Below are 26675 nucleotides of genomic sequence, written 5' to 3'. Positions count from 1 at the left end.
AAGTCCGACGGCAAATGGCATTAATCTAAAAGACATACTCCACCTAGGTCCAGTACTCGAAGCAGACTTGCCCATTTTAATTCTACGTTGGAGACTGTACCGCTTTGTCTTTAATAGTGACATAGAAAAGATGTATAGGCAAATTTGGGTGGCCGATAATCACGCCAAATTTCAAAGAATTGTCCATCGAACATCCCCCAACGAACCCATCAGCCTTTAAGAACTAAAGGCTGTCACATTTGGTGTAAACTGCGCCCCCTCACTCGCGATACGGTCACTTCTATAATTGGCTGATGATGTAGAATATACCCACCCAATAGCATCGGGTATATTACGAGAAAGTATGTATGTCGACGACGTTTTATCTGCAGGACATACAATAGCGCCAACCATCAGAGCAAGAAACGAGATTCGTGAAGCATTACACTCAGCTGGCTTTCCATTGCGCAAGTGGACATCAAATTGTGAGGAAATCCTTAAGACATCCTCAAAACGGATCTGCTCAGCGAGGACTTCCTAGCGTTCGAAGAGGCTAGCTCGGTGAAGGCACTCGGAATACGATGGAACGCGCACTCAGACATGTTTTACTTCAAAGCAGGAGTTTTAGAGAATTGCGAGAACATCACCAAACGCGCAATCCTATCCGCTATAGCCAAATTTTTGACCCTTTAAGCTGGCTTGCACCAATCGTCATAGTGGCAAAAATACTAATGCAGAATATCTGGTTAGAAGGCACCAGGTGGGACGAGCCTGTCTCCCCAACTACCTTAGAACGGAGGGAAAACTTCACCCAACACTATAACAAAATAGATGACATAAGGATACCGCGTTGGGTAAATTTTTCAACGGAAGACGACATAGAAATCCACGGCTTCTGTGACGCTTCCGAGAAAGCATATGCGGCAGTGGTATACATGCGCGTGAAAAGAGACGATCAGGTTTTCATACACTTTCATTTAGCAAAAAAATCAGAGAATGCCCAACGAAAACCATCTCGCTACCACGTTTAGAACTCTGCGGCGCCGTGCTGCTCGCAGAAATCATGGAATCAATATTCCGAAACATTCATTTGGGACCAGCACCTGAGTTCACCTCTGGACGGATTCAACCATCGTACTCGCATGGATAAGAAATCCGCACTATTCCTGGTCAACCTTCGTCGCACACCGAATCACTAAGATCATCGACATGGTCGGTAGCAAGGACTGGCATCAAAAGACTTGTCATATAACGAGCGTCATCCGGTCATCTTGCCTTGCAATTGTAGGCTGTCTCGCCTTACATTCATGATGCTTCATCATGGTTCCCTTCATGGAGAGAACCAGCTCATACTCCGTCTCATCCGAACCCAATATTGGATACCGAATGTCAAGACCATGATCAGAGCCATCATCCACAACTGCAAAACCTGCATTATTCACCGAAAGCAGGCGCAGTCCCAACTTATGGGTACCCTTCCCTGCGAACGTACCACTTTTACCCACGCGTTCACCAATACCGGGGTAGACTTTGCGGGGCCTTTCGAAATCAAAAGCTACCGCGGCAGGGGGTGTCGCCTATCCAAAGGCTACGTTTGCCTCTTTGTATGTTTTTCCACACGGGTGATTCATCTGGAGGCCGCTAGTGACCTTAGTACCCCATCATTTTTAGCGGCATTTGCCCGTTTTATCTCTAGACGCGGATGCCCAAACAATGTGTACTCCGACAATGGTACACATTTTGTTGGAGCATCACGATCTTTACGAGCGGAGTTTAAGACTTTCATCTCTGAAACCCGAGATATAACTATTTCCAAATACAGCCACCAGTCGCTAACGTGGCACTTCATCCCAGCGGGCGCTCCCCATATGGGAGGGCTGTGGGAGGCCGGAGTAAAAAGCTTCCAAAGCCGCTTCAAGAAGATAGCCTCACCACACAAATTCACATACGAGGAATTCCATACACTTTTGTGCCGTATCGAGGCATGCCTGAACTCGCGGCCGCTGAGCCCGTCATCTAATGACCCAACGGACCTGGATCCACTGACCCCAGGACATTTCCTAACGGTCAGCCACCTACTGGCTCCGCCAGAACCAGACGCGAGTGAGAGCTCTGCCTCGATGATCAATCGGTGGCAGAAACTCAAAGCCCTCCACCACACTTTCTGCAAACGATGGAAGGTGGAATATCTATCCGAACTTCAAAAATGAGTGAAGTGGAAGCATCCCAAACAAAATATAAAAGTGGGAGATCTCGCTGTCCTCAAAGAGGACAACTTACCTCCAAACGAATGGAGGTTAGGTCGAGTAGTCAACGAACACCCCGGCGAAGATAACCGAGTTCGCGTAGTCAACCTCATAACCGAGAAGGGTCAAGTCAGATGACCTTTGGTCAAACTGATCATTCTTCCAACGGAGGAGATGAATTGCGAGAAGCCCAAGAGCTCCTCATAACAATCCCTCCGTTGCTCTCCCTGTTTTCCAAATTCCACCTTCCTATCGAGTGACCTCAGCCCTCGTTCATCCGAAACAAGGCCAACCAATAACCTAACGCAGATCCGCTATCTGCCACAGAACCGAAAAGGACTCAGCCCATTCTATTCTTAATCTTACAAAGCAAACCCAAATTCACTCGCTCACCCAGAGCGAGGAGACCGGAAAAGCCTACTACAGATGGGAAAATCCATCTGCCCCAGACATTAGCATTATTAAATGAGTTAGAGTTTTACAAACTTCAATTAACTCAACCCGAATTTGTAAGAACAGCACTTGACCATTCAAAATTCGGAGGAAAACTCCCAAAACTTTCAAATATTCTTAAAAAGTTAAGCCTTCAGCTTCATAACTCATTAATTTTTTAGTGCAAGGAATAAGGCTATAAAACTGCATGCAGCGTTGAAAATTTTTTGAATATTTTGCAGATGGCTCTTAAATTCGAATAGAACCTTTCATATACTCTATATATATATAGAGGAAAATCTAAAATAATGCAAAATTCTTTAAAAGCAATGAGAATATTGGGTTTTTAGTCCCTGAACATCGGGTGTTTATTAAGTCAACAAATTACAATTAATGAAGATTTTTGCAAACTAGCAAAGAAGTATGCTTCCAACTTACCATGCACATATTTGGTTGTATGGAAGCTTGCACGTGCTCTATGTTCTGGCAACGGCACTGAGTCCAACGTCATTGGATGCGCGATATTCTCCTTTTTTAATGTTTCCATAACTGTCGCTGAAGTGAGAGTACCTAAAGGAAAGCGGAAACAATTTACTATTATACCCATACATATATTAATTACTAGGCAAGCTTACCTAAGTAGAGTCGTGGTTCGATCTTAGCTAGACTCACTGACCCGCCATCAATAGTCTCCTCTCGTTCTGGTCGACATTCGTATTAGCGCCACCGCTATAGTTGTCGATATCATTCGATGCGGCTGACAATGCATTTTCGTCGCTGGTTGCTCTCGTCCCAATATCTGAACCCTTCTCCTTGCATATCATATCTGCAACAAATTTAACTGTAATCTCGCCAAATTGTTTTGCATCAGCTATCTTTTCTGGCCAATATTTTGCACATTTGGATTTATTATATTCTTCTAAATTTGTTAACATTACTATAATCTCTAGATGTTGCTCCCAAATCATGCGCCAAAAATCATTCACTGTATTCTCCATTGGACCTTGAGCACAAATGAATTTCTTACGTTCCTTATATCCTATAACAAAATTAGCATTTATATAATCCGAGCCTTGTATGCCATTCCATTGTGATAATTTAACACGCGTCTTATCGTATGCTTTTATATCGGGATAACCATTTTTTGATGCATTCTCTTTCATATCAGAGTTTTTAGTTGTACGATCACTAAAACGATTCGGTAACATTCCATCTTCGCGCAGAAAACCATAATCAGTATCTTTATGACGATTACGGTAAACCATACATAAATCAGCTTTGTGTATGGGATAGCGTTGCCAAATGTCCCGTACTGGTCGGGACATCCCGTATTTTTCACAAATTTTAAAGTGTCCCGCCGGGAAATGTTAAGTCCCGAAATTTTCACAATATCAAATTTAATAAATTATAATCTGCTACGAAACATGGCCATATTTGGGGCTTTATTTGTATTCAGGTCATTAGCATATTGCATGCAACTCTGTAAAGAAGAAAAATTCATCCCTACTGTGGTTCTTAATATTGTCAATGTTTGACATTTGCACACCTAAATATTCATTTTGCAAAGCAAGTGTTGTGTTTAAAATAACGTTTGCAAAATGAATCCATAGAATATTGAATTCGTATTAAACACAGTAAACATATTAATTGTTATCCTGTTTCATAAAAATATTTGTTATAAATAAATGAGTTTAAAAAGTTTAATTCTATCTAAAAGTTATTTCGCCGAAATGAGCAAACCATACAAATATATAGGTGTTTCTTATTTTTCAAATGTCCAGGGAAATTTTTAAAAATCACGGGAATTTGGCCCAAATTTGAGGTTTGTCCCCGGAACCCGAAATAAAAATCTGACAACCCTAGTATGGGACCAACATCAGATGCCTTTCCATTGCCTGAGGCAATAAAGTGTCGATGATTTGCAGTACGGCCACAAAATAGGGCCCGACTTAAAGAGTCTCTTAAGCTAATCTCTTCACCAGGCACCGTATTCTTGGTGTTGTAATGATGTAAGAAGCATGTGGCCCCACAACGAGCACCAGCCCAATACCAATAAGTACGGCAAGCGCTTGTATAACAATATTAAGCATCACTGATAAATCTTGTTCGGTTTGGAAGTTTTCTGGCACAGTACCAAGTGTGATTATTTCAAAATAGATACTGTATACAGTAAGTACAACATCGCCATCTCGTACTACAACTTCCAAAAATTCAGTATAATTCCTATTCATATCGATTTCACCATCAAAAATTTCATCCGACGATGGTTGATAACTCGGTACTGCATTTGTATGCGATTCATTTTCATTAAGCATTAAATTATCGAAACTTATCTCGCTATTGACATCAGCAACAAATTTTGGATTGCGTCGTCTACGTCGACGTCTTTTTTTTTATCTAAAATTGTTGATGCAGCCTCTGTAAGATTGCTTTGCTTTAGTTGTTCACGCTGCGACAATTCAGGCTATGTCTTGACTAAAGTAGGCGTTGAAACAACAGCATTCTCTGCGGCTGGTGCTAACACGTCTGCTTTCGTGGTCGTCACTAATTCCTGACGAGGTTGTGTGCGCAAAAAGGGACGGCCACGTAAGCAATGACGGCAAGCTTCATCCGCTTCAGCAGCGATAATACCTTGATGCTCAAAAAATCGTTTACCCTCGCCCAATATATTTCCGAACGAAAATATTCATCTAAAAACATTTCCGCCAAATAAGCACCACCTTCTGTATTATTTGGTGCATGCACCTCTTGATAGGTTGAAATGTTTAGCTTTTCCGGTGAAACTAATTCATTTTTATTATTACCCATGCGCACTAGGCAGAGGCGATAGCAGCAAATCGGACCATTGCGTTCGCTTATACGTGGAACAAAAGCTTAAATACACACCTATCATCAGGCGTTTTTATTTTAGTCCACATTATACGACTAATAGCATCTGGCACAGCAATAGGCATTGTACATTGTGCAGTAGCCGGCACACAAATTTTGCGATGCCGTGTAATTGCCGATACTGTGACAGTATAATTTGTATTTGGATTAACACCATTGTATATGGTGCTATGATGTAGATCGTCTACTCGTCTTATTTTGGGCCCCCATGTTTCATTACGTAGCTTACCATCAAGCTTATATGTAGAATAACCATCTAATTGTATATGATATGAAACTACTTTACCATTTGGTATTTTAGGCATATGCCAACGCACCGAAATAGAATGACGTGTATTATTTCTATGATCACATGATATATAAAGATCGGTAGGTTCACTAGCGACCCCATCCATTGTGGTGCCATTCACTACCTCCGACCAAGGACCACATTATTTCGTGAGATCACTACACGCGCGAACTTTAAATTCATATTCAGTGGCGGGGTTTTTTTTTTAAATTATCAAACATATATGGCAAATTTCTGGAATTTTGTTGATACACTGTCTCTTCAACAATACGTGGCGTTTCACCTGCTTCAGCAACAACTAATTCATAACATTGTATGTATGGCAACATACCAATTGGTGGTGCATCCCAACCAACTGTTGTGCCAACTTTGGGTATAAATATTGGATCCTTTTCTAATGTACGATTAGGTGATGGATATTGAAAGGGTGCGCCATTACCAATACTATTCTTAGCTGTTATGCGTAGCGTGTAACTTGTATTGGGTTGGAATTTTTCCAACACATATGAGGTATTACGTCCACCTATTATATGATTATAATATTTTAACGTTGTAGAACCTTCTGTATAAAAAATTGTTGTACCGGATCATTTCATCATTAACAGTCCAATTTAAATATATTTTATCAGCGCCTACAGCTTTTACATAATCTATGCTTACTTGTGGCACATCCATGATTAATACGGGCATATCCCTTTTCATTACAATTGTGCCAAATGTATTGTATGCTACACAACTATATGTGCCATTCTCTTCCTTATAGACTTCAGTTAAACTCAGTGTATGATTAACATATGTTGAGTTTATTAAACTGAAATTCGAGGCTTTGTCTAAAAATTCAACAGCCGAATTTTCATCTTTAAGCCATTTTAATTGTTTATAAAATGTTTCGTTGTGTGGCAACACTTATATTGGACAATAGAGTTCGACAGCATGCCAATTCTTTGTTTCACCTTCTCTTCGCGGCTTGCAACAATGGGCGGTGATTGTAATACTTGTACAGTAAAGCTTGCTACGCTCTCATTACGTGTTGGTTCACATGAATGAAGACCGGTATCGGCATATTGTGCATCGGTTATAAATAATGCATTTTTGTAATTGTGTAAAGCCAACTGATTGAGCAATGTAAATTTGTATAGACAATCATTGGTGTGCGTATCGAAAGGTGCTTCTTGACGCAAAGGACGCTTATACCCGAATAAAACCGTCTCGGAAATTATATATTTGTTGCAGGAAACTTGTAATGTAGCGAAGCCGGCTTCGTGCGGTGGACAAAGGGGCGTAAACGCACCTCTAATTCGATTACATCGAAGTCCACAATACATCTTCCACCATATTGTCTTGCTAATAAACCTGCAAAGAAAAAAATCAGGCATTAATAAATTACATCAATGGGCATCGCAAAAATGTGACAACTGACGGCGCAGTCGACGCCGCCGTTGGAGCACCCCAATTGCGATGCCGTTAACCTAAAAATCAGAATAACTAGCAAAAACCCCGATCATTCCGGTGTCCTGGCCCATCTCCACCTGAAAAATAAAATAAAATTAATTAACAATGAAAAAAAAAGACAAGAAAATTGATTTATAATAATAGATAAAAGAAAATATTACAATTTATTTACCATGTTTAGCCATTGATCACCATCGTTCTCCAACCACGCGTAAAAATGAAAAGAATGAAGCAATCTACCGTTTCCCTAAATTCTGTGGAATTTGCATTATATACATAGGTATGAATAAATGTTCGCGAGTATTTTTGGTTTTTTGGTCTGTCGGTATACTTATACCATTGCGCGGACTTTTTAAAAAAAAGGGGAATGGTGGTGGACGAAAAAAATTAAAATAGTAGTTGGTAGATTTTGTACAAGAAAACAACAGCTAGAGTTAATATTTGTACAACACAACTCATCATTTATTGAAAAATAAATAAAGCACATTTCACGGAAATAACACTTTTAAAAATATGTAAACAAGACAAAAATACATGCAAATTCGTATATAAATAGCTTATGCCTATATAATACTCACCTTTTCGGCATTGCATTTACTTAAAACGTGGATTTTTCGTTCAAATTTAATCACAAGAACTGATGAGAATAGCGTAGGGAAATCCTTGCGTACTCATTTGCAACATTTATCTCATACTTTGTACAAAATTTTTTTCAAAATTGGTTAGTGTCACCTCTAAATGTTATTTGGGTGGGCTCGGCAATTAAATACGTATTTAGTTTCAATGCGAATAGATTGAAATGTTGTTAGATTTTTGGGATTTGGTGCTAGAAGTAGTAGAAAATGAAAATGGGTCAAAAAGTTGGTAAATCTACCAATGCGGTGAAGTCCGTGCACTGGCCGTTGATATGCTTATACCAACGTACGCACATCTATATGCATATATTTTTGTATATACAAAATTAGTGCTGCATCAAAAGATGCAAACGGGTACCGAAAACCCTTTTATGACAAATCGGTTTCGGAGCAAAATACCCATCGGAACCGTATCCTTTGGGAAAGGCAGCCAAATAAACAGGACTCCAAGCATATTTAGAAAGAATGTATCCAATAAATAAAGAGTCATATAAAAACCAACAAAAAAGGTAAATTTAATAAAATATTTTCACTCGTCCAAGATGAACAACCCTTTATTTTTTTCATGCGTCGCATAAAATTGTGTTGTTCAAACATTTTTTTTGCGGGGGGCAGGAAAGTTGTTGGGTTTTAGCACCAACAACACAAACAACAACGATGCAAAAACAACCACATAACACACTCTCTACCCGGTTCGGTACCAAAATGTGAGTACCGAATAACGGACATGCTCATTTTTCTGCAGCACCAGTATGCCTGACTAGCTAAAACGCTACCGGGTGACACAAAAAATAGACAAATAAGGCACTACAGACACAGGCACATAACGTGCGGGGAAAGAGGCCATGCACAAAATGTGCGTCAAATATGAATATTTTTTCATGCTGCTACAGATGTTTCCCCCCTACTCAAGCGCTAATAAAATTTCCCAAATCTCGATAATAAAATTAGGGCCTACTCGCCAGCGAACGCGTGACAGTCATAATAAATAAACTGAGTTTCCGTTTCTTTTCCTTCCACATTCTCTGAATAGAATGACTCGTTACGCGTCGCTACGCAAGAGGACCGATCGCCAAGCCTCTCGTTACACCAAGCCCTGCCATCTATTCAGCGCGCAACATCCGATCAGGTCGTGTCCTATCTATCGCGCAAAGTCCCCGCGGCAAGGGCTGCGCGAAATTATCAGAGCTAACTTCTGCCAAAATCGTCTTTCGATGGTGCATCGCGCTAGAGACTACACGTGTACGGGCAGGTGCCGAAGATGTGGTAGCAACCATAAAACCACACTGCACCTTTCAATGGAAGCATTTCAACGGAGCCAGAGCAGCCCAAGAGCTGGAACCAGCTGGTCTTAGAAGAGGAGAATGAGGGCTATGAAAGGATGCCCACGACGCAACAGGTGGACGACGGGACTATGGATGAAGCGCTGTCTCTCCATGCGTTCGAGTCGGTCTTTACAGAGGATCCACAGATACAATCCGGGAGTAGAGCGGGCTCCCATACAGGTGGAGGAAACGCTAAGGGATCGGACCCACGGGCGTTCCGACCCCTATTAGCGCACGAAAGACGAGAGGAAAGTGGAGCGGAATCACGGCCTTTCCGCCCACCCACGCAACGACGCCTGCGAGCACCACGGAAAACGCGCGAGCGTAGACTGGCCCCTCGGCCGCGCCAGCTACGCGCTATTCGAAACTCGCCCGAACACAACCGAGATAGTAGGCTGGCTGCCCCAGCTACCACAACACAGTTCCTTTAGGAACGGAATCATTCCGGCCCACACTACATCCGGCCCAAACCTTCGCCCAATGGCTACTCTGGCGCCAACTGCAGTCGTGAAGGTGGAAGCCGGGGGGCGGTTGCACCTCATTCGTGCACTCCTTGATGCATGTTCCCCCCGCACAACGATCGACCGTAGGCTGGCGCGAGAGTTAGCACTGCCGACGACCCACGCCGCCGGCGAAACCGGCTGTTTCATTAGACTTAGAAGCAAACATGGACAGAGCAAGACGGTGACGACTCACGCAATCTGCGTCCATGAGTTCAGGCGCGTTAGCCCCACATATAACGTCGCCCAAGCATCGCGGCTCCATACGAGCATATCTGTCTGGTGGATCCCCATTTTTATGCGTCCACACCAATTCGCCTCGTTCTTGGCGGCGACGTTTAGGCCGAAATCATAACGCCGGGCACATTACCACCATCCTTCGGATCGCTGCTCGCGCAAAGCACGATCTTCGGGTGGGTACTCTCGGGGGGTCGGAAACCAGCAGTGGGTTCGCGCACACGGGTCGATCTCGGGAAGGTTCACTCAGAAATACAGTAAAAGAGAACACAAAAAGGATTTGGTCGTTATAAGTTGTATTTAATTAAATTGTGAGAAAATGTACAATGGTTATAATGTTACCTTTAGGTCGAAAGTGATGACGGTGATCCTCGGCGATGTGTGCTGGTTGGCGGTCGATCGAAAAAGAGGCCGGTTGCCCCGTTGATGACAACCGCTAAGCCGAGAAAAAGTCCTCTGGTGTTAAGAAGGGGAAAAGCCACATACACAACGACCCCACATATACGTGCATGGGTGATGACAACCTGCACACACACACATGCATGTGTATGAAACGCATGCATGTGCATGCCTAAATAGTTAGTTTAGAGCGGTAAACGACTCACACACACGACAATATAAAATTGATACACCTGAAAGTCGTTTAAACAATATATTTTTTGTTTTTGTTTTTATTAAATTAAAAATACAAGAGCAAAACAATTGTTTCGACACATACGTAGCGTCTTCATCAGTTGCTACGATCAACTGCGTAGTTGAAAAACAATTGTTTTGCTCTTGTATTTTTAATTTAATAAAGACAAAAACAATAAATATATTGTTTAAACGACTTTTAGGTGTATCAATTTTATATTGTCGTGCATGTGCATGGCTGGAAATATTATTAAAACGTTAGGGAGGGGCGCCGTCAATCAAGTAAAAGTTAGGCATTGGGCCTAAACAGCTCAAATAAAATTTCATTGAACCACATTCAATAACTTTTAGTTATTAATAAAATACATTTTTGGCTTGTAAATTAAAAAAAAAAACATGTAAATTTTTTATTGGTTTCCGATCGGTTTGATTGTATTTCATATATTTGTGGTAATCTTTTCCGACCTATTCGGGAGTAGTGCAAATAAAACAATTTATTTCACCTTACAGCTCGACGTTTCGCCAAATTTCCTTGGCAATGTTTTTATTGTTGACAAATACATAATTGCTCCAGAAGAAGCCAAGGAAATTTGGCGAAACGTCGAGCTGTAAGGTGAAATAAATTGTTTTATTTGCACTACTCCCGAATAGATCGGAAAAGCTTACCAAAAATATATGAAACATGTAAGAAAGGTTAAGTTCGGGTGTAACCGAACATTAAATACTCAGTTGAGAGCTATGGTGACAACATAAGGGAAAATAACCATGTAGGAAAATGAACCGAGGGAAACCCTGGAATGTGTTTGTATGACATGTGTATCAAGTGAAAGGCATTAAAGAGTATTTTATGAGGGAGTGGGCCATAGTTCTATAGGTGGACGCCATTTAGGGATATAGCCATAAAGGTGGATCAGGGTTGACTCTAGAATGCGTTTGTACGATATGGGTATCAAATGAAAGGTATTAATGAGTATTTTAAAATGGCGTGGACCTAAGTTCTATAGATGGACGCCTTTTCGAGATATCGCCGTAAAGATGGACCAGGGGTGACTCTAGAATGCGTTTGTACGATATGGGTATCAAATGAAAGGTGCTAATGAGCATTTTAAAAGGGAGTAATCCTTAGTTCCATAGGTGGACGCCGTTTCGAGATATCGCCATAAAGGTGGGCCAGGGGTGACTCTAGAATTCGTTTGTGAAAGATGGGTATCAAACGAAAGGAGTTAATGAGTATTTTAAGAGGGAGTGGGCCTTAGTTCTATAGGTGGACGCATTTTCGAGGTATCGCAATAAAGGTGGACCAGGGGTGACTCTAGACTTTGTTTGTACGATATGGGTATCAAATGAAAGGTGTTAATGAGTATTTTTAAAAGGGGTGGGCCTTCGTTTTATAGGTGTTCGCCTTTTCGAGATATCGCCATAAAGGTGGACCAGGGGTGACTTTAGAAATTGTTTGTATGATATGGGTATCAAATGAAAGGTGTTAATGATTATTTTAAAAGGGCGTGGGGCTTAGTTCCATAGGTGGACGCCGTTTCGAGATATCGCCATAAAGGTGGGCCAGGGGTGACTCTAGAATTCGTTTGTGCAATATGGGTATCAAACGAAAGGAGTTAATGAGTATTTTAAGAGGGAGTGGGCCTTTCTGGACCAGGGGTGACTCTAGACTTTGTTTGTACGATATGGGTATCAAATGAAAGGTGTTAATGAGTATTTTTAAAAGAGAGTGGGCCTTCGTTCTATAGGTGTTCGCCTTTTCGAAATATCGCCATAAAGGTGGACCAGGGGTGACTCTAGAATGAGTTTGTACGATATGGGTATCAAATTAAAGGTATTAATGAGAGTTTTAAAAGGGAGTGGTGGTAGTTGTATATGTGAAGGCGTTTTCCAGATATCGACCAAAATGTGGACCAGGGTGACCCAGAACATCATCTGTTGGATACCGCTAATTTATTTATATATGTAATACCTGCCAAGATTTTAAGGGTTTTTTATTTCGCCCTGCAGAACTTTTTCATTTTCTTCTACTTAATATGGTAGGTGTCACAACTATTTTATAAAGTTTTTTCTAAAGTTATATTTCGCGTCAATAAAACAATCCAATTACCTTACCATATTTCATCCCTTTTTTCGTATTTGGTATAGAATTATGGCATTTTTTCATTTTTCGTAATTTTCGATATCGAAAAAGTGGGCGTGGTCATAGTCGGATTTCGTTCATTTTTCATACCAAGATAAAGTGAGTTCAGATAAGTACGTGAACTGAGTTTAGTAAAGATATATCGATTTTTGCTCAAGTTATCGTGTTAACGGCCATGCGGAAGGACAGACGGACGACTGTGTATAAAAACTGGGCGTGACAGCAACCGATTTCGCCCATTTTCACAGAAAACAGTTATCACCATAAAATCTATGCCCCTACCAAATTTCAAAAGGATTGGTTAATTTTTGTTCGACTTATGGCGTTAAAAGTATCCTAGACAAATTAAATGAAAAAGGGCGGAGCCACGCCCATTTTTAAATTTTCTTTTATTTTTGTATTTTGTTGCACCATATCATTACTGGAGTTGAATCTTGACATAATTTACTTATATACTGTAAAGATATTAAATTTTTTGTTAAAATTTTACTTTAAAAAAATTTTTTTTTTAAAAGTGGGCGTGGTCCTTCTCCGATTTTGTTAATTTTTATTAAGCGTACATATAGTAATAAGAGTAACGTTCCTGCCAAATTTCATCATGATATCTTCAACGACTGCCAAATTACAGCTTGCAAAAGTTTTAAATTACCTTCTTTTAAAAGTGGGCGGTGCCACGCCCATTGTCCAAAATTTTACTAATTTTCTATTTTGCGTCATAATTTCAACTCATCTACCAAGTTTCGTCGCTTTATCGGTCTTTTGTAATGAATTATCGCACTTTTTCGGTTTTTCGAAATTTTCGATATCGAAAAAGTGGGCGTGGTTATAGTCCGATATCGTTCATTTTAAATAGCGATCTGAGATGAGTGCTCAGGAACCTACATACCAAATTTCATCAAGATACCTCAAAATTTACTCAAGTTATCGTGTTAACGGACGGACGGACGGACGGACGGACGGACATGGCTCAATCAAATTTTTTTTCGATCCTGATTATTTTGATATATGGAAGTCTATATCTATCTCGATTCCTTTATATATGTACAACCAACCGTTATCCAATCAAACTTAATATACTCTGTGCGCTCTGCTCAACTGAGTATAAAACATGTAAAATTTTACGATGAATTTTGAAGCACCTTGTTATTGTGGCACCAAAAACAGACATTTGAGTTTTATAAGAGTATTTCCATTTAAAAAAACAATACGTCTATCGATTTTGGTAGTTATTGATTACGTGAATACTAAGATACAACTTTTTATCATAAGTGGGCAGTGCCATGCTATCTTATCAAAATTATTAGTTTATTTTCTTTAATGCTTAAATACGTCATTATAAGACAAATCTCATTTTATTTTTTTTATTTTTTACTAAAAATATTTTGTACTTATGTTTAAGAATTCATGAGCTTAACAGCCGGTGTTAAGCTCATGAATTCTTAAACATAAGTATAAACTGAACACACCATTAAACAAACATACATATAAAAATATTTTGTTTTTGCATTTTTCTAAAAGTTTTCGACTTTGACGCTTTTTGAAGCACCCTGTATCTGTGACATTCTGAGCTTTCACACAATAACACTTCAAATAATTAGCTTTCATTTGCATTTTAAATTTTTTAAATATCTTCATTGGTTCAAAAGTTTATGCTTCGTTGCTGGATAACTCGTCACAACGTACCGCAAACATAAACGTCATTGATCATCAAGAACGCTTTATATAAAATGTATAAGAAAATAACCATAGCGCGCACATAGAGAGTCTATGTTCGATATTTTATTTTAATCCACAGAGCTATTATTGAGCTTTTCTTACAAAAAAATATCATAAAAATTCTCACCGCACAAAATGTATAGGAAAATATATTTTTTTTTAGGAATTTTTTTGGATTTTTATTGGATATTCTCCTATTCTGGCCAGAGAACAATCTGAATTGGTGTCAATCATCCAAATCATTCTTGAGTCACTTTCTTTTATATATATAGATCAGCGAAATACACACGCCTCGTGGGTTGAACTGTTCTTCTTGATATGTCTGGCTCGTCCGTCGATAGCTCAAATAAGGGCTTAAGTCTTTCCACTGAGACTGGGGTTCCTTGCAATTTAATATAAAAATGTTTATCGTAGTGTGATAAGACACGGTGAGGAGCTTTATATGGTGGGCTTAATGATGGACCTATTTCTCCTTGACGTACCAGAATATATGTGCAGGTATTTAGCTCTCTGAAATGAAAAATTTTCCTCTTGCCGTGGTGCGACATTTCGGTAAGGGTTAAATTACGAAAATGTTGTTGTAAATTACGAAGTAAACCATGTATTGGCAGATTTGTTCCAGTTTTTAAAAATGCTCCTGGAATTCGAATTGGTTCACCATACACTAATTTGGCTGGTGTTGCTGAAATATCATTTTTCCACGAGGCTCTTAGTCCCATGAGAACTATTGGAAACGAATCATACCAAGAATCTTGGTGACACAACAGCGCTGATTTAAGCTGCCTGTGAAAGCGCTCAACGAGCGGTTTGGCTTGTGGGTGGTAGGGAGTGGTCCTGAGATGATGGATTCCGAAAAATTTAGCAAGTTGTCTGGACAAAGCCGATTCGAATTGGCCTCCACGGTCTGAGATGATGATGAACTCCATACCTCGCAATCCAGTGGTAAAACAAAGCGCTCACAATTGTTTCTGTGCTTCCGTTCTCGATTGGAATTGCTTCGGGGAAACTTGTGAAACGATATATGATCGTAAGACACTGACGAAATCCTTTGGAAGGCGGTAATGAAATTAGGTCAATATGGATATGCTCGAAACGCTGTGTTGGTAGCGCGAAGGCGTTGTAACTATGTGTCAGGCCAAACATATCTACTTGTGACTAGCTTTTGTGCGTGTTCCAGGGTGAGCAAGAGAGTGTAGTGAGTTGAACACTTCCCTTCTTAGCGATGCAGAAACGAAAGGGCGCACTGTACCCGATGAAGTGTCGCAGTACATACTGACTTAGTGTTCCGGATATGAAAGTTTCTGAAGACGGTGGCTTGGTGAATTAATGAGCTGTTGAAGCTCTGTGTCGCTGACATGAGCTCATGCTAGTTACTAAGGCATAACTGGTGTTGAAACGGCATCAACGCGTGAGAGGGCATCTGCCACAATGTTATCTTGTCCACTTACGTGTTTTATTTCTGAGGTAACCTGGCTTATCCACTAAACTATTCGAAACTGCCAGGGCGATGCATGTTCTGGTCGCTGCTTGAAGACATGCTTTGTATATCGCGTGAAGCTCCCTATCGTAGGTAGAAAGCTTGCATATGGATTCGGGCAGCGTTCGAATAAAAAATGCAAGAGGCTGTCAACAATTTTTAATACGCTGCCGTAAAACTACACATATTGCGGAGTTCGACGCACCCGTAAAAATGGGTAAATGTGCTTCCATATTAGGGTGAGCTAGTTCAGTGCACGTCGCTAAGGCTTGTTTAGAACGTTCGAAGGAATCTACGAGCCCTTTTATCCATTAGATTTGGTGTGTACTTCTGATATTGGGACCGGAAAGTAATATATTAAGTGGATCAAAAAATTTACCATACTGATATAACCTCAAAGTTTCTTAACCGTTACCGGTGGCGAAATGTCTCTTACGGCGCTGACTTTTTCAGGCAATGGCTTAATTCCCCGGCTTGTTATATAGTGAACATGAAACTTTACTTCGTTTGCGCCGAATACTGACTTTGAGGTGTTAATTACCAAACCGTAATCTGGAAGACGTTGACATAGAACTTTGAGGTGCTCAAAGTGCTGAAATTCGTCTACTGAAGCGATGAAAAGATTGTCGATGTACGCTGAAAAGTTTGGGCGGCGTTTTTTAGGCCAAACGTTATAAAAGGAAATTTGTTTAATCTAAACGGAGTGATTATAGTGGTTTTCTTAATATCATCGCTAGCAGCAGGTATTTGGTTAAATGCTCGCACTAAGTCTATAGTGGGAAAAATTTTTGTTTAACACAGATTAGCTGAGAAGTCCTCGAGTTATCTTACGGGATATCGATCGGGGATTATGCGGTCATTAAGACGATGATAGTCTCCGCAAAGTCGTGACCCTCCTGACTTTTTGGGGGTAAGTGCAGTGGTGAGGACCAAGGGCTGTCTGAGGAACGCGCGAACCTAATTGCACCGTCTTGGCAAACTTTTCTTTAGCAATCTTTGGTTTATGCGGCGAGAGTCGTTGCGCTTGGTCGACACCGGACGACCATTTGTAGTCCTGATATGGTGTACTGTAATATGCTTCGCTAATTTAAGAGCTCCGTCTGTCTTGGTTATAGAAGCGAATTGTTGTAGGAGTGACAGGAATTGTGATTCGCCCAATTGCTTTAATAGAAGTTCTCTGCGGAGCGCGCTTCATTTGACCATTAGAAATGATTCCGAAAATCGTCACTAGTTCCACTATGTCTCAAGTTAACTACTAAGCCGGAATGGCTGATAAAATCGGACCGATAATGGGCTTTGAAATGTCAGCTATAATAAAACGCCAGGTGAAATAGCGGCGCAAACCAAAATTGAGCGTGACCATGTGGTGGCGATATGTTTCTATGGTGGATCCTGATACTGAGTACAACTGAGTTTGCTAGCCGCCACCAATAATTTCAATTCCTAACGCTATTAAGCTGTTCAATTTCCTTACATAACCACTCTAATTTCTTCCTGTTACAGAGCTTAACATATTTTTTACGAAGAGTGTGGTACTTAATCATATCGCAATCTGTATTCCTCCTTCTCAGCATATTTAAGCGTTCATTAACTTCTTGCGTAAGTTTGAGTATCAAACCACGCATTTTTTTGTGAGACAATTTCCTTTGGAGTGGTGTGCCGCCGTTTTAATTTTGTCAGTAATTATAGACAATCAATCCCCAAACCTCATCAATAAGGGCCGCAGAGTATATATATTCGCTATTGAAGGACCTAGTAATGATCTCCATGAATTTAATCGCGTTATGTGGTTTCCATGAAAGTTTCGAAGAAAGAACATGTTCACCGGAGTCACGAACGGCGGTTAAACTTATTAACAACGGGCAAATGGTCGGAGAAGCATTTTGATTTTACATAACATCCATCAATTAGGCCAAGAATATCAAGCGAGCAGATAGCATAATCAATCACTGTGCGGCCAACTCCACCGCAAAAAGTAAATTCACGACTCAGATCACCAACAACCCTTCCAGCCAAACTAAGTATTCGTCTCCCTTCAGTATCTAAAAACAGTATAAAAACTTAACGTTATGCCTATATTTGGAACAAATTTACTTTTTTTTTTTGTTCAGTATAAAAATACTTTATCTAAACTAAGCATAAAATCTGGAAATGCAAAAATATTTTGGGGGCAAATTTCCCATTAATTGTTATAAATAAATTTAGTTAGTTTCAACAAAAGTTAGCTCATTATCTGTCATTTCATGTTTTTTTAGGAGCAACTCAAAAAAAACAAGTAAGGAAGGTTAAGTTCGGGTGTAACCGAACATTACATACTCAGTTGAGAGCTATGGTGACAACATAAGGGAAAATAACCATGTAGGAAAATGAACCGAGGGAAACCCTGGAATGTGTTTGTATGACATGTGTATCAAGTGAAAGGCATTAAAGAGTATTTTATGAGGGAGTGGGCCATAGTTCTATAGGTGGACGCCATTTAGGGATATAGCCATAAAGGTGGATCAGGGTTGACTCTAGAATGCGTTTGTACGATATGGGTATCAAATGAAAGGTATTAATGAGTATTTTAAAATGGCGTGGACCTAAGTTCTATAGATGGACGCCTTTTCGAGATATCGCCGTAAAGATGGACCAGGGGTGACTCTAGAATGCGTTTGTACGATATGGGTATCAAATGAAAGGTGTTAATGAGCATTTTAAAAGGGAGTAATCCTTAGTTCCATAGGTGGACGCCGTTTCGAGATATCGCCATAAAGGTGGGCCAGGGGTGACTCTAGAATTCGTTTGTGAAAGATGGGTATCAAACGAAAGGAGTTAATGGGTATTTTAAGAGGGAGTGGGCCTTAGTTCTATAGGTGGACGCATTTTCGAGGTATCGCAATAAAGGTGGACCAGGGGTGACTCTAGACTTTGTTTGTACGATATGGGTATCAAATGAAAGGTGTTAATCATTATTTTAAAAGGGCGTGGGGCTTAGTTCTATAGGTGGACCCCTTTTCGAGATATCGCCATAAAGGTGGACCAGGGGTGACTCTAGAATTCGTTTGTGCAATATGGGTATCAAACGAAAGGAGTTAATGAGTATTTTAAGAGGGAGTGGGCCTTAGTTCTATAGGTGGACGCATTTTCGAGGTATCGCAATAAAGGTGGACCAGGGGTGACTCTAGACTTTGTTTGTACGATATGGGTATCAAATGAAAGGTGTTAATGAGTATTTTTAAAAGGGAGTGGGCTTTCGTTTTATAGGTGTTCGCCTTTTCGAGATATCGCCATAAAGGTGGACCAGGGGTGACTTTAGAATTTGTTTGTATGATATGGGTATCAAATGAAAGGTGTTAATGATTATTTTAAAATGGCGTGGGGCTTAGTTCCATAGGTGGACGCCGTTTCGAGATATCGCCATAAAGGTGGGCCAGGGGTGACTCTAGAATTCGTTTGTGTAATATGGGTATCAAACGAAAGGAGTAAATGAGTATTTTAAGAGGGAGTGGGCCTTTCTGGACCAGGGGTGACTCTAGACTTTGTTTGTACGATATGGGTATCAAATGAAAGGTGTTAATGAGTATTTTTAAAAGGGAGTGGGCCTTCGTTCTATAGGTGTTCGCCTTTTCGAAATATCGCCATAAAGGTGGACCAGGGGTGACTCTAGAATGAGTTTGTACGATATGGGTATCAAATTAAAGGTATTAATGAGAGTTTTAAAAGGCAGTGGTGGTAGTTGTATATGTGAAGGCGTTTTCCAGATATCGACCAAAATGTGGACCAGGGTGACCCAGAACATCATCTGTTGGATACCGCTAATTTATTTATATATGTAATACCTGCCAAGATTTTAAGGGTTTTTTATTTCGCCCTGCAGAACTTTTTCATTTTCTTCTACTTAATATGGTAGGTGTCACAACTATTTTATAAAGTTTTTTCTAAAGTTATATTTCGCGTCAATAAAACAATCCAATTACCTTACCATATTTCATCCCTTTTTTCGTATTTGGTATAGAATTATGGCATTTTTTCATTTTTCGTAATTTTCGATATCGAAAAAGTGGGCGTGGTCATAGTCGGATTTCGTTCATTTTTCATACCAAGATAAAGTGAGTTCAGATAAGTACGTGAACTGAGTTTAGTAAAGATATATCGATTTTTGCTCAAGTTATCGTGTTAACGGCCATGCGGAAGGACAGACGGACGACTGTGTATAAAAACTGGGCGTGACATCAACCGATTTCGCCCATTTTCACAGAAAACAGTTAGCACCATAAAATCTATGCCCCTACCAAATTTCAGAAGGATTGGTTAATTTTTGTTCGACTTATGGCGTTAGAAGTATCCTAGACAAATTAAATGAAAAAGGGCGGAGCCACGCCCATTTTTAAATTTTCTTTTATTTTTGTATTTTGTTGCACCATATCATTACTGGAGTTGAATCTTGACATAATTTACTTATATACTGTAAAGATATTAAATTTTTTGTTAAAATTTTACTTAAAAAAAAAATTTTTTTAAAAGTGGGCTTGGTCCTTCTCCGATTTTGTCAATTTTTATTAAGCGTACATATAGTAATAAGAGTAACGTTCCTGCCAAACTTCATCATGATATCTTCAACGACTGCCAAATTACAGCTTGCAAAAGTTTTAAATTACCTTCTTTTAAAAGTGGGCGGTGCCACGCCCATTGTCCAAAATTTTACTAATTTTCTATTTTACGTCATAATTTCAACTCATCTACCAAGTTTCGTCGCTTTATCGGGCTTTTGTAATGAATTATCGCACTTTTTCGGTTTTTCGAAATTTTCGATATCGAAAAAGTGGGCGTGGTTATAGTCCGATATCGTTCATTTTAAATAGCGATCTGAGATGAGTGCTCAGGAACCTACATACCAAATTTCATCAAGATACCTCAAAATTTACTCAAGTTATCGTGTTAACGGGCGGACGGACGGACGGACGGACATGGCTCAATCAAATTTTTTTCGATCCTGATTATTTTGATATATGGAAGTCTATATCTATCTCGATTCCTTTATATATGTACAACCAACCGTTATCCAATCAAACTTAATATACTCTGTGAGCTCTGCTCAACTGAGTATAAAAACAAAGAATCTGTTAAATAAAGACATAAGCATTTACGCAAAAAATGGGCCGGTTAAAAATTATTTCTATTTAAAGTTTTTTTGTGCGCTATCAATTATTTTGGAACAAGTTTTTTTAGGATTTTGGTACAGACCAATATAGGTAAATGGGAATAGTTCGGAAACAATATTTTATTCGAACTCAAAATGAGTGAGAGAGTAATTCTATCACCGTTTGGCGCGTACGCATATTAAATATCTGAGCAACACGACTAAGCAGGTTTCCGACCTTCGAATTAGAGTGGGCTTACATAATAGCTTTGAGTTTTTGGATTTCGAATTAGAGCGCTTACATAATTGGTTTGAGTATTTGAATTTCGGAAAGACGCGATGAATATTTTTCGATCCTTCAAATGATGTGCTTTTGGCCCGAAAGTAAATTTCGATATTTGGAGAGATTGTTCGAATTTGCAAAAAACTTTTTCTATTAACTATAAACAAATAGAGCAATATTTGTTAACAAAAATAGGCCTATGTACTGCGGCTGATCCATACGAATAGACCCATATATCTTTCATAGGATTTTACGTATGCTAAGTATGCGAAACAGCCTGGCAATTGATTGTAACTATGGAAAATTTGTTAGCCTATTAATATATAGATGAAGATAATGGGGTAATATGCGGCTTATGCAATACGGAAATAAAAATATGTAGGAAAATACAAAATTTAATTGGTATAGTTTCGGTATTTGTAGTCAGATTTATGCTGCGCTAGTCGGTCCTTTTGTTGTTACTACATAAATGTTGTCGCATGGTTCGTTGTTTTCTCCATTACAAGGGATTTTGTATACAACGTTACTCTAATCGGTGTGTGATATTTTTGAATTAGTTTTGTTAAAAATTTTTTTTAATGTGTTAATCGGCTTATGGTCTATTTTTACAACTTCTCTATTGTAGCAATTCGACTTGGCTAAGCGCTCTGACAAGTTGGTACATACACTACTGATTTGAATATTTTGGGTTTAAAGTTTTATCTTCAGTATTTTCCAATGTGCATTTTCTTGAGAGGGTTTTTATGATTTTATCAAGAAAGCTTTTATTTTTTAGAATACTTTTATTTCTTCTTTAATTTCCGCGTGGTAAGTGTTGTCTGATATTTTTAACATTCTTCGTATACAGCCCATTTTCCGTAGTCCTCGAGTTCCGTTGTAAATTTTATGTTTTTATTAAAGGAACTTAGAGCATTGAGAGTGTTTTGTACTTCGTTTTAATTTATTATCGCAAATAGGTCGTCAACATACTTCGAGATTAGCATCGGTATTCGTGATAATTTGTTTATTGTGTTTTCTAAAAACTTTTTCAAAATCGGCAATCACTGGTGATCCCATAGGTAAACCTTTTATTTGTGTGTTTACTAAGTCTTTAATTTTAAATATCTGTTTTCTTCTATGCAAAATTTTATTATTTCTATGAATAATTTAATTGGTATATTTGTATGTTTTTCTATAACCTTAAATTATTCTACAATTTACAAAAATATTCAACTAAGTGGCAGCTGCCAGCGTTTGTAGTTTTGAAATGGGAAAAGCCGGTATGATGTCGGTTACGGTTTTGACGTTAAACCAAAAACATTTTTGGAACGATTTTTTTTTTTTCGTTTAATATACAAACGTAAAATTTTTCCATTCAGTCAGTTGCATTTAAATAATAATAAAGACAGTTGAAATAAAATAATATATAATTAAATAACATAAGAAATAATAAAATAAAGTAGCATAAAAACAATATAAAAAATTTAATGTTATAGTTTAGGGTCAAATTTATTTATTTTTTTTTTTTTTTGTTCAGTATAAGACGAACTTTATCTAAAACGAGCATAAAATTTGGAAATGCGAAAGCATTTTGGGGTCAATTTGCGATTAATTGTTATAAATAAAGATTAGGTGGTTTCAACAAAAGTTTGCTCATTATTTGTGATTTTATATTTTTTGGAAGCAACTCAAATAAAGACCAAAAAGCTTGTTAAATAAGGACCTACGCATTTACGTGTAAGTGAAATTTGCCCAAATGGTTAAAAATTACTTCTATTTAAATTTTATTTTGGAAAAAGTTATTTAGGATTTTGGGACAGACCAGTATAGGTAATTGGCAACAATCGGGAAACAATATTTTATTCTACCTAAAAATGAGTGAGGGAGTACTCGTAGTTCTCTCACCGTTTGGCACGTACGCCAAATGTAAGCCAGCGCTCAAACGCATAAAAAAGGAAAAAACCGTATGTCTGATATACACGTATATCAGGAAACGTATGTTTATGGTTGCTGGCAGAATATGCCAGCACACAAAGAAAAGACCCGTATCTTTGATATCTACGTATATCGGGATATATATCCCTACATGAGTGCCGGCAGATTATGCCAGCACATAAGGATATGGAATTCATACGTTATGTATGTACGTACATACATATTTTCATAAGAGCACTAGCAGGCAACGCAAATGAATACAAAATAATATTGCCCATGCCCATCTATGTTGCCAGCAGCATGTATGTATATGAGATTCCATATAAAAAGCAACACCTTGGTCGCAGGCTTAGGTTTTTATCATGCACTACTCTGATAATGTTGGATCTTTTGTTTGTCAATTACTTTGTTTGACGTTCTCAATTGTTATTGTTTTATAGCCTTTTGATAGAGGAATAAAGTAGGCCTTTTGATAGAGGATTCAAAGCTCGATTCGAGTTCAAAGCCAAAACAATAATTTCTATAATAATTATTAATTTTTGTTTTTTGTTTTTATCCGCCTATTGATAAATGATTCAAGGTTCGATTCGAGCTCAAGGCCAGAAAAATAATTTTTTCTAATGATAATTATTGCTGTTTTTTAATTTTTCGATAATTGAAAAACTGTATTTTGTTTTTGGAATATTACTTAAGTAGAAAATTTTTCAGACAACCTGCCATAGCTGCGCTGATAGATCCATTTCGAAGGGTGCTAAGCCTTCATCATCAGTACGATTTAGCGATTTGGGCATGCTGCGCTAACCATTTAGCTATACAGAGGAGAGGAGGAGGAGAGGGATTATCATAAATATTATTGTTTTGGCATTGAGCTCGAATCGAGCTTTAAATGCTCTAACAAAAGGCTGATAAAACAAAAACATTTGTTAATAAACTAAGAACACATGTTAATGCCAAACAAAGTAAGTGACAATAACCAATAATACAATATTATCAGTGATTTGCAGCAGTTCATTAGGTATAGTTGGTAAAGAGGAACAGAAGTGGCAATTTAACAGTCAAACCAGGCATTCTTAACCAATGAACCGATATCATTTCGTTAAGATAATTAACGTTAATAAACGAAACAAAGTCATTTAGTTTCGTTTATTAACGTTAAGAACGTCAAATTAACGAAAATATTTTGTTTCGTTTTCTGCCATATCAAAACGAAATCAAATCGTTTATGTTGATTATTAATTTCAAACTATGCTGGCAAAGCTGACTGATGGCGGAGTCATTAAAGGTGAAAGCATTAGACAAGCTGATTGCAACTTTTCTCATGAATTTTGACAGTACGAACATTTCTCAGAGTATTTTTGACATTACCACCAACGAATTACACAAACAAATTACATGGAATTTGTGTGTATGTCCGCTCGCTGTTACCACCTTACGGCTTCACCATGGCTATAGCATTGACAGCATAATTCAAACATAAAGTATCACGTTTTTGTTAACGTTTTTAACGTTAACGAAAGCTTTTCGTTTCGGTTAAAAACGAGATGCAATTTATATTGAATATTTCTTTATCGATAATATTTCTAAGTGTTTCAAGGGAAACGGTGGATATTTTTTGATAAACGATTAGCTTAACGTTAAGGTGCATCCCTGACTCAAACAAACCACCCCTATATAGCTGAATGGTCAGCGCAGCGCACTATGGAAAATCGTAGAATAACTGCTTATTAAAAATGGTTTTTTCAATGTCGCTACTGGCATGCTTTTTTTCTTTTAAGCAATAGTTTAAGGACCAAACTAGACTATAATATCAAAAAACTATACATATTATATGAAATGATTTTTTTTACAACATCACAAACTTTATATTTTTGACGAAGGTCCATGTTAAGCCCGTCCCCTTCATCACTTTCAAATTTAATGTTATACGTTACAGGAAAATGTATGATGTATTATAAATTTCTGGAAACGTCGTTTTTTGAAGAATATGAAGCAACTAATATGTTTTTTAATATTATGTTAATGTGTACCTTAAAATAACTGCAAAATAAAATATGGTGAAAAAAAAGTTTTTTTTAAATTCATCGAGACTTTTGATAGTTGCCCACTTTTACCCACGCTTTACGATTTATGTTGATTTGTAGCCTAGCCATCCATAAACATAAAAAAAAACATAATCAAATAAAAAAAAGCTGCGGAAATTTGCGATTTTCGGAGTAACTAGTAAAAATGTGATAAAAGTCAGAAAACGGAAAGCCGCTCGCTATCTATTGGGATTTTAAATGTTGTTGTTTACATCAATATTTTGCGGTAAGTTTTGTAATTTTTCATTGATATTAGGACACTTATCTTTTTTGCACTCATGTTGCGTGTGAAAATATTAATAAACAAGTTGTACACCAGAGAACAGCGCTGAATGATTCTTCTTTCTTCTCAATAAAAATCCCAGTTTCCTCCAGTGACCGTGGGGGTTGAATACAGGTTTAAGCAATAAAAAAAAGTAAAGCATTATCTTTTCAACCATCATAACAAAAACAATAAATGCAGTTTTGTCAAAGTTTTTGAATTTCAGTGGACGGAAATATATTATTACTATGTATTATTCCTATTATTTATCAATAAAAATTCCAGTTCTCCCGTGTGACTTTGAGCGTTGAATCATATTTTAAACAATAAAAAGGTAAAGCGTTAAGTGCAGTTTTGCATAATATATGTACGTACAATTCGAAACTTTCTGGGCGGATAATATACTAAACGAAGGTGTTTTAGTTTTTTGAATTTTATTAGGTAGACTGAATGAGTGTGAAGTATGTGCATGGGCACATGTTTAGGCATATGTTTAGGAGTACTTGTGAATGTAGACCTTAGGTAGGAAACTGACGAGGTTAAAAGGGATTATAACAGAATTTCCAAAATACCCTTTGTTTTAACGCACTACCCTCCTATCTCATATTAGTATATAAACAAAACAAAATATTGGTGAATTAACAGAAGTGTAATTGTTACGAATACAAATAACTACGTGTTTTGTAGTCCCTTCAAAATGTCTACTTTCAAGGGTTTAAACGTGAAATAATACTTTCATATATGGAAGGAGGAAAATCATTGGAGGCATTATCAGCAGTTGTAAAAGGAAATTATCATGAATCTGAAGACAACTTATGCTTCATCCTCAGTGATTTTCAAAGACATATTATTCCTACTTTTAATAAAGGAACGGCAGAAGCTTCACGGGAAAAGGATACACTTTTAATGAAAAACAGTAATTGGCTAGAATCAGAATATTCAGTAACTTTACCGAACTCGAACTCGGAGACGCTCCAACCGACTCCACACCTAATCCTTCTGAAAACGTGTGAGACCGTGCGTATCTTATCCAGATTTGTCAGAATCCAGTAAAAGAAGAAGA

General features: G+C 38.3%; 1 protein-coding gene and 1 pseudogene across 7 annotated transcripts in view; both read right to left on the bottom strand.

The window, feature by feature from the left end:
* The window catches only part of LOC137234457 (tyrosine-protein phosphatase 69D-like), an 87545-nt pseudogene extending 77525 nt beyond the window's left edge, over positions 1–10020 (bottom strand).
* anne (anne boleyn) overlaps positions 1–26675 on the bottom strand; it is a 1549371-nt gene that overhangs the window by 1000261 nt on the left and 522435 nt on the right. The gene's annotated exons all lie outside the window — the stretch shown is intronic.

This window comes from Eurosta solidaginis, chromosome X (genome assembly GCF_040869045.1).
Source record: "Eurosta solidaginis isolate ZX-2024a chromosome X, ASM4086904v1, whole genome shotgun sequence".
In the NCBI taxonomy this organism is placed as follows: domain Eukaryota; kingdom Metazoa; phylum Arthropoda; class Insecta; order Diptera; family Tephritidae; genus Eurosta; species Eurosta solidaginis.
This window is presented reverse-complemented; position numbering and strand designations above follow the sequence as displayed.